The sequence below is a fragment of the Empidonax traillii genome, unplaced genomic scaffold (genome assembly GCF_003031625.1).
Source record: "Empidonax traillii isolate 1590-97213 ecotype Southwest subspecies unplaced genomic scaffold, ASM303162v1 scaffold257:size1394852, whole genome shotgun sequence".
Lineage (NCBI taxonomy): Eukaryota > Metazoa > Chordata > Aves > Passeriformes > Tyrannidae > Empidonax > Empidonax traillii.
The window spans coordinates 251208-261588 of record NW_020955450.1 but is presented as its reverse complement, the minus strand read 5'-3'; positions in this window follow the sequence as shown (position 1 = coordinate 261588).

The following is a 10381-nucleotide window of genomic DNA, read 5'->3' as shown; positions in this document are numbered from 1 at the left end:
TTCCCTACATTTTTCTGGTGATGTGGGATCTCAAAGCATTTCTAAAACACCTTTTAAAAACCAACTCTTTTCAAATCCACAAACAGTCCAGGGTTCAGTTCTGAGCATTATAAATGGTCATGCTAATTAAATGCAGCTAAAATAATGAAAAGAGTTGTAGGACAGACGAGATCAATGACAAAACCTTAAAGAGCACAGAAGGGGATAAAGTGTCAATGTAGAAAGGTGATTTATGGTGATCTCTGGTTGCTGAAACAGAACAATTATTGAGAACCTCAAGGAGAAAGAAGCATTAGGTTGGAAGATTGACGACAAAAAACCATGGGGAAGTAATCCTTTCAGCACCAGTATGGCAAAGCTTCAGTTCTGGGAGGCAGGTCAATGTAGGTCAGCTCTTGCACTGCAAGTGCTAAGCTGAGGAACTTCTCTGGTTGCCTTCTTACACTATGTTGCCTCCACCCCACCCCCTCTTTGACAAAGGGAAGCATTTTGGTGTTATTTCAGAGTCAGCTCCTCAATCTAATTCCTGACCAAAGGCTGCAGCACTAGACAGCCTGATGCAAGGGTAAAATAAATTGCTCCAATGTGATAATTCTTACTTTAGCCTACAGTTAGAAAGTTCTTAAATGCAGGTGGCATTGGGATTTGGCATCTGTGAGTGTAAGGGGTCCTTTTGCTGTCTTTTATCCTATATAAACCCCTATCATCTTTTAACACAAAGACATTTCAAGTTCTATCTTCTATGCATACCCAACTGTGAGTTAATTAGTGACCTCCCAGTAACTGCATTAAAAGTAAAGGGAGCATGAGCTTTTTTTCAAAGTGCCATTTTTATACTTTCCTGTAAAAAGGTGTCCCTGTCCACAGCAGGGGAGTGGAACTAGGTTATCTGTGAGGTCCCTTCCAACCCAAGCCATTCTATGCATCTGTGATTCTATAATCTGAAAACATTGTGTGAAAAGACCTATCACTCCATATTCTACACAATAAATAATATTCCAGCCTGACAGTTAGTCCATTACAGCACAAGATTAGAGTCGGAGTTAGAAAGTTAATTTTTTAAACTTTTTAATTTCTTTGGATGCATGGAGTTACATAGTTGAACAATCATACTGTTATGTTTGGACTGTTATTTTATGACCATTACAGGCTGTAATTAGGCATAGATACCGTTTTCTTTGTTTCAGGAGGTTTCAGCCAGCAATTATTGCAATTGGATGGTGTTTCAATAGCCGGTCTCTCCTATGATGAGTCACACCATTGGCAAAACATGTCAAGTTGATGGTGTAGTGTCATGTAACACCAAGTCAGTGTCTTCTGCTAATATTTTAATGACAACTGTCTCAAGTAGTCCAAGTTTTCAGAGAGTGTTATTCACACATAATGGTCTAGGTTGCAAACAATACCCTTGAAGGATAGAGCTAATAAAATGAACAGCTAGTTAGTACAAACTTCTTAATTTAATTTTATTGTGTGTAAAGTAGAGTTTTCTTGCATGAGAAAGCCACTGCTGTGGCCTGGAAAGTTTCCATATGGCCCTGCAACTTTCTCATTGCTCCAGTCAAAGGTGTCAATCAGACAGTTGCTGCACTTTCACTGTTGCTGACTTGTACATCTGTATGTACTTCACAGGCCAGCTTTATACAAAAAGCAATGGATAGCTGTAAAGTATTAGTCATTAATCTGGCACCATTTAGATGTGAAGTATTAATCATTAATCTCACATCTTTACATGCTGGGTTTGCAATTCTAACTTTACTTGCTTGATCATAAGATAACGTTTGCAAACAAAATGCAAGCTCACTTTTTCCTCTGTTGCAGAGATGCATTTCAGAAGCCCCCATTGTGCTCCTTTCCATCAGAGAAGTAAACAAACCTGCCCAGCTCAGCGAGCCACTGCACTGCTTCCTGCTCGCCATGACTAACACAGTTACACCAGAAGGAAGTTCAGAATAATTTTGTTAGCATTTGGAGCACGAGGTTCGTCTTCAGCCAGACCTCAGACTGTGCTTTCCACAGCATTTGGCTCACTGAAATAACTTTATATAAACCTAATTGGCACAATTAGAAGAATGAGTCCTTGCAGATGTGTGTTGCTCTAGCAACCTGGGGGGGAGGGCAGCCGAAGTGCCCTCCATGTTTAGCAAAGTAATATTAATCATAGTGGGGAGAAGCACTTTGTCCTTTTCGTAAAGCACTTGCTCACAATGTAAGTGCCTTAGCATGTCACAACAAGGATCACTGTAATGGAGTTAAATGGTTTGAAAACAAGCTTTTCAGTAATAACCAAAAACCAACCATTCTTTCAGTAATAACCAAAATTATATGGAGACAGAAACATAGTCAAATGTTGCCTGAATCTTCCAGAATATAGGCAGGAGGATTAGCTGTTCAATGCTTTGATTCCACTGCTGTAGGAACACTGGAGGAAGAAAAACATCATGGAAGCAGGAAGAGGCCTATTGTGCTGAGGTTGTCTCAGGTTATCCTACTGAAGGCCCCAGTCATCCAGTGGGAGCACTGTGGGCACCTGTCCCTTTCTTTGTGTTAGAGGGATTCCTTGTTGTTGGCAGTGGATATGGATAGGTATAGAAGTGTCAATGGTGCTGGCAGCATAGTGAAAAAATGATAGATCTCCTGCTTACCCTGTCGCAAGAGTGGGAACAGCTGCTTGGCAGAGTGGATCCAAATCTATTTATTCCTGACTCCATCTTGCCTGTCCCAGTAAACTTACACATCTCATCCAAGCAACCTGGTCTCTTTGAAGTGTCAAAAGGACCCCACGAATTACCTGAGTCTGATGACTTAGGACTTATTTTCAGTAACTCTTTTGATTTGAAGCCAATGATAAGTATTTTGTCTGGTATAATTGTTGCTTCAAAGTTATTAATTTAACACAGTTTCAAACTTTGTCTTGATATCTTTACACCTTAAACAGGCACACTGTGTTGCTACAGAGTACAAGAAAAACCTGAAGTCAGTGCTGACTGGGACTGAATAATGGGATTTCCATTTCTAAGATGAAGAAGCAAGTGAATAGCATGAATAAACAAGCAAGTCTTATAAAAACTAAACACTCATCTTGTGGATGATCATGGAAAATAGAGATGAAAAGGGATCTCAAGAAGTCATCTACACCATCCCACTCTCTACAGATGGATAAATTTTATCTCTGTCATTACTGGCTAAGTTTTATCTGATCTCTTTTTGAAACATTTACAATCCCCAGGCAATCTAGCTTAATGTATCATTAGCCTTATTTTTAGAAAGTTTTTCCTGATGTCTAACCAAAGTCTATTTCTGCTGCAATGGAATGTCTTATTAAATTGCAGTATCTTTATTTTTGAAGACTGCTGTCATATTTCAGTTAGATTTCTCTTCACTAGAGCCAGCACTCCCTGTTTCTCCGATCTTCTCATGTAAGTTGTGCTTTTCTAGAGCTGTGATCATACACATTGCTCTCCTCTGTAGCCTGGTGAGTGTTTTATCTCACTCAAGCATGGTGGCCCAAGCCAGGCTCTCTGAGCTTCAGCTGATCTTTGCCAGTACTGAGGAAAGTGGAAGAATCACTTCATGTATTTTATTGCCTCTATTTATATTTGTACCTCTCAGTATGTAGTTTGCTTTTTTTGAAAGAGTATGCAACGTCCAGAATATTTCTTCAGGGCTGCTCCCTACTCATTTGCTCCTCAGACTGTGTTTTTTGCAGTGGGTTATTCTGGACCAGACATAAAATATTGGATTTCATATTCTTAAATAGCCTCCTATTTTTTTTCACTAACAATCCCAGCTCTGTATTTAACTAATGTGAAATTGCTCAGTTGAATACTGAGTCGAATACTTGTATTTCTTCCAACTTACTTCCAAATTTTTTTTTAGCTTTATCATGGTAATTTGTGCCTGGGATCTATAAACCTCCAGCTTTGCTCTAATTATAGTCCCAGAGCCCAGGTACAGTATGTTCATGTGCAGCCTGGACATGGCCCCTTCACTCATCCTGTTCCAGGTACGGTGGTGTGATTACAGCTGTTTGACCTGTTGCACCATTGGAAACTCAGCTTGTCCTGATAATAACGCAGTTATGTTTACTGTCCTTGCAGCTCTGGCCATTACATCTCATTACACCACCTTAATAATACAAACACTGACATTTGAGTGATAATATGTCCAAAATTTAGGCACAGAGAAAAAGGGTTCTGTCAACTTTACCGTCTTTTATTTAACTGTTCTCTTGAACTGCGTGTTTTCTCATCATATTCCTCACTCTGTCACAACCAGTCATGATGTTTTTCCAAAAAACCTGGAAGACACTGTAAGACCCTGCTTCTGCCAGGAATTTTTTCATAAAAAAACACATTTCTAATACTTGAGCACTTTCAGCACAGCAGGATGAAAGATGTATCTTTAAAATACATCAGGTAGCACATCTTGAAGCACTGGCACAGGTGAGGCAAATGGCTCTTAGCACATCAGCTGTTGGAGTTGAGCCCTGGGGAATACCAGGTGCTTGGAGACTGAGGGCATCACTGTCAAGTTGTCACATTCTGTCACGCTGTCACTCAGAGCCAAGAAAGTGCTGTTTTGGTGTATACGTTTAAGAATGGAAGCATACTAACTTACTTTCTCTGTGTTTTGGACCACACATGCTGAACTATCAGCTGGAAGAATACCCCAGGAGCATCTCTACTTCACCTTACCCAAGCACCTTTACAACAACTTACCGCCATTTGAAAAGTTCTTAGACAGCCTAGAGTGAAAAGGGTTAAGTGCAAACTACTCTCTTGCATCATCCCAGTGGAGTGCCTGACTACCTGACCACATCCTACCTATGAGGAACTTAGGCTGAGTTGCGTAGTCTGCCCAAAGCCAGGCAACAGGTTAACAACTAAATCTGGAACTACAGGGCTCTTGCTGTAATGGCTGGACAAGATGACCTTGCTGGCAAGTTTTACTACAATCCTTGATGTCATCCGGGGAGTTCTGTTGCTGTGTAGGGAAGCTAAACCTTTCTATGAACACTGACTTTTCCCAACTGGAAGGGCATGTGGTACGATCTGTCCCTTGCCTGGAGGCTTCATTAGCACATACCTTGAGACTGAGACCTCATTAATTTGTTATTGTGCAGAGCCAGTTTTAAAATGCTATCTGAAAAGAGCTCCTCAGATGACTGTAATACCAATCCTGAGCTGCAGCAATTCAGTATGCAATGATGACGCTCACACCTGGCTTCCATAAAATGCTTAACCCCACAGACAAGACCTCCCACGCTATTTATTCATTCAGCCATGCTCAGCTGGCACAAAGTGCTGGCATTCATATTTGTGAGCTACATAAACATTCATATATACTGGAATACACTGCATAAATTATGAAATACACAGAGACACACATGTATATTTGTATATATAACATGCTAAAATGAGGTTGGAACATGCAAGCTAAGGACATTGTGAAGTATTGACTGGTTTTGTTATCAGTGGAGTACCTGAGACCTGGACGCAGGAAATGTCACATCTTTTTTATCTGCTGTGATCACTCCAAGCTTCATTGCAATAGACATTATTTGATCTTCTCTCAGAAGTACTTGGCCTTTTTTTTAATCTATTCGGACTGATGTGAGCTATGTTGAGAAACACTGGACTCGGTATTTGCAAGAAACATCTGTGGCTGAAAAGAATAACAATGCAGAAGTATGGTGTGCGGCTTTGTACCCTTAAAAGACTAAGAATGCTTTCAAAAATACTGGTAATTTGCAATTAGAGGGAGTCTTACAGTTGAAATCCAAGCACATCTAAGCATATGATGTGATTCATATCACTTGGTGCTAAACTGATGTTGCTAATTCTTTTGTAACTCAACAGAACAAAGATAGTGCTCGCTATTTTAGGAAGCATATGAATCAGTGGGAGAGCTGAAAGGAAACAAATGGATCACTGGTGAGACTAAAAATGCCTCAGAGATGTGAACAGTGTGTCTGCTGACTCTGCGGTTGTGCAGAAAAAATTCAAGGAAGGGTTTTAAGCCTGGCTAGCCACAAGAACAAAACACGTTTTGGGCTGAACAATTTAAGGAGGAAGCACTCTTGCATACTGTCCGTCCTTCCCACGTGATTTAAAACATAGATATGCTACAGACAGAGATTGCTTATTCTCTCAGTGAACATTAACTGACAATCATTAAAAAAATAAATCCAACATAGGAAAATGAATTGTATCACCAAGCTAAGTGCCTCCTAAACTCAACCTATAGTAGCTTATCAAGCAGACTTGCCTATACGTTATCTGTGGGGTGCCTATCATCTTAACATCACCATTGGAATGAAGAACAAAAAAGATGAAGGGTTAATAACCATGATAATAATCTGTTAACATCTGAAGCATGCAAGAATTTCATAAATGTAACAAATGCATGTTCAATACCATAGTCAAAAACTCATGGGTCCTTTCCCTTTTGGATGTTAAGAACACTCCGCTTGGCTGTGTTAGGAGAGAGGTGTGCTTGTGGAACGGCTCTCTAATCACATGGCAAAGAAGAGAACAGTGAAGATCACGATTCCTGGGTATACCCAGAGGTACAATAAGGTCTTTTCTTACTGAGTACTGAAGGAGAGGACAGGTTTAGGCGAGAACAGTGAAAATATGCTGGACTTCTCCTAGTACAAGAGACAAATATGAGAGGACAAAAAATCCTATTGGAAAATGTTTGATGAATGCCTCTGGGCTCAGGAGAAAAATCGTTCACATAATGACACAAGGCGAGGCATCTGTCCCTGGCTCCCTGCTGGCTGGCACTACCTGCTGCGATGCCTGGCACGCTCCAGCCTGAGCTAACAATTCAAATGCTGCCACTGAGGGTGCTCTAGAAAAAAGCAGAGCTATTCAGACCATCGAAATCTGTACTGACTTCTGAGAGGATTTTTATTTTGACAAAGTGCAAGAAAAGAGCTTCAAATTGTAGCTAAAACTTACCATTATTTTTTCAATGGCTGTGATTTACAATGGCTTCCTGCCAGTGGCAATTTGAAGACAGGGTTATACCTGGTTTTGCTCTCAAACAATACGAAAAGCAGGATTTGCGTTTTGACAGTGTCAAAGGAAAAGGAGGTTTTTTCTAACCAGCACTCTGCTGAAAAGGACAACAGGTTGGATGTTTTAAGGTATTAGTTCTTCCACAGAAAATGAAATCCCTCAGCTTTTTCAGTCTGGTTTAGAGGATCATATCCAGTAATTTCTGCCTTCTTGGATCTTGCTCAGCCAAATCATGAGGCTCCTAGTCATGTCAAAATTGGATTCTTGAATTTGCTGAATTCATGCTCTAGAAATACAAGAAACAGGTCTCTAACACCTGTTTTGCATAAAAGTCTGGAAAGGCCTGCTCTTACTCAAACTTGTAATTATCTGTTTGGGAAAATAGCATTAGAAACTTGTGACTTACAGCAGAAGCAATCAATCTGTCATCTTGAAGCCAGTGCTGCAGAAATCTTTGCACTAACTTAAGTCAGGGGAAGAAGAGCAGTAAAGGAAGTGCCTGTTTTAGTTGGGACTGATGTTTAAATCTAGGAGTCCACTTCAAAAATGGGACTGACATTTGTACAAGGACATAAATGTCAGACTGTGCTTTTTTAAGCTTGGATCTCTTCAGACTATTCATGCTTTAAACAGCAGGTTTGAAGTGTTTGTACCTAAATTTGGACAGAAAAGCTTGGGCTTTTTTGAACAGCAGCTAGTATCCTTTCCATAGAAAAAGAAAAATCAAACCAACACAACAGTATTTATTGTGGTTATTCATAAACTTGAGGTATTTTTAAAATTATAACTTAACTCCCAGATATTTCTTCGTAATGTATTCAGTAGGACAGACCAAACTCTGACAGCGGTGATCTTTCAGAATCACTCAGAATCTCTTCCTATACGGCACAGGGCTTTCTGCCACAGCCAGATGGAAGCCATGGAACAGAAGGCTTTAGACTTTGTCTTATTCAGGGTTAGGTTCAGGGCATTGGATTTTAACTGAACATTAAACTGAAACTTTGGTTTTGGTAGCTGTGCTGCACTGACCTTAAACCAATGACACATGTCAGCAAAGGTGAATGGTGTGGAGGTTCCTGTACAGATATGCCAGGTGCTTTCCGTGTGGGAATGATGGATGTGTTTGCACAAATCGCTCATAGTGATACCAAGCTGTTTGTTACACATTGTTTGGAAAGAATTTTTATTTATCTTTGTCTGGAGGATGTATCTTGTCCAAAGTCTAGAGGGAGTTTATTTTTTCAGTCTATGCAAGTTCTGTTTGGTGCGGTTCTCCCTCCTGCTACTCAGTGTTTCCAGTACAGAGATAGATCTGTATTCTCACCTACCATTTAAACAGGCATGTCTGCAGAACAGGGCCTCTCCAAGAGGCACAGCACATGGCAGTGCTTTGTTACAAGCTCAATGCACTCATTGTAACTTGCAGGTCTTGTGGTAGGAAGGTCACTCTGTACTCCATGGCTAGACATATATTGTGCCTGCTAAATACTGCTGTAGTATTTCATCGCAGTGGGAACCCGGACAATAGGTCATGCCTTGCATTAATGTGTAGGATCTTGAAAAATCAATACAAATAACAGTCTTGCTGCCCAGTCGTTTACTATTCCCAGGACACACAGAGCAGTGATGGCTGTGCCATTAAGCTGCCACTGAGCACACAGCACAATGGACTCTCTGCTAACTCCTACCAATAAATTCAGAATCATGCAAGGGCACGTATTATTGTAAATCTCAATGGTTCCCTTGCTCCAGAGATCTCTTCAGAATATTTTTCTGTAATACAAATGTAAGAGTCAAATTCCTCAAGGGAAGGCCAGTTTCCGACTCAGCTTTTGCATCCAGCAAGCCTCAGACTTGAGTAACTGTATTTCTTTTGCTGTCCGAGGGTCTGATTTAACAACCATTAGAATCAATAAAAAGGCTAATTGATTTGAAAGGCTTTGGATAAAGCCACAACCCCCACCACTTCAGAAAATTTATGACTGACCTCAGTAAGTGCAGGATGAAATACCTGGGCTCTTGGTCAGCAGGTATTTGAGTCCACACCATCATTTATTTCCTTGTAAAGCATTTATATACCTAAGTACTAGCCAGATATGGAACAAAAGCACGCTGAGAAGGCTGAGAAGAGGGGTAGCTTTCAGATCTGCCTTTCTTCTGCCAACGTTATTTGGAGGAAAAAATAAGCAACTTCGTTGTTTCCACCACTTTGTGATGATAGAGAATTAAGAAATAAGTGAGATGAATAAGAAAGAAATTGAGAGCAACATTGCAGAAAGAGGAGAGGTTCTATCCATTCAATTACTTCTCAGGGGACTTTAAAGAATATAAAGAGTGACTTTTTAATTCATTAGGAGTCTGCATCTCAAATACAACCCAAGCTTTCCTAGGGCTTGCCTATACTGGAAAAATACATTATGTTAATTGATTAACATGTAGTGCTTAATGTTACAGTCAGTATAAACAAAGACTACCGCTTTAACATTTTTTGTTGTTGTTGACCTGAGGTAACCCAGCTGCCAAACATGACGGTTCTTGTCTACACTAAGTGGTTTGTATTGCCTTAATTAACGTGCTCTAACACAATGTAATTTTGCAATACAGATTAATCCTTTGGGGCATTTATTCTACACATTTAATTTTCTGTCTCGCCTATCTTGAATTTGCAGACATGTGCTGCTTCTGCCATCTCCCCTCCCCCTTCTATGTTGGAGCCACTATCATTGAAAATCGAAGAGACTTTGTAGGCGTTCTCATTAGTTGTTTCAACCTATAAACTGAAAGTTCAATCAAACATACAATCAGTTTATGCTCCTTGATAATGCTGACATTATAAAAATAAAGTTGATCTCGTAATTCAGGAAGGATTAGTTCAGCCTAGGAAAGTATCATCAAATACCAAACATTTGAAGCTTTTGCAAAAATATTATAGATTGTACAGCTAGGCACTTTTTTTCCAGCCACCGGAAGGCACTTTGCAGCGTTTTTCCAAAATTTACTTTCCCCATTTTGTTTTACGTAGAAAAGCTTTGTCCTTACAAGAAAATGAAGAAGAAACAACAAAGAAAGGGAGAAAAAAAGTTGACCAAAAAGATATTTTTAAACACTGAAGTTAAAAGCTCAAGAAGTTTATCTGGACTCCAGCAACCATAACACTCTCATGCTGCACACCTTGTATTTTAGTACAAAATGTTATTATTTTTCAATAATTCATTCCTCAGTACTACTGAAACCATGAAAAATCCTAAACTGTTATGGCTAGACATCACTGTTTCATTTCAGCATCTTCTGAAGGATGCAGATATATGCCTGGCCAGCATTCACTGCAGTCTGAAGCGACTATTAACTGTCTG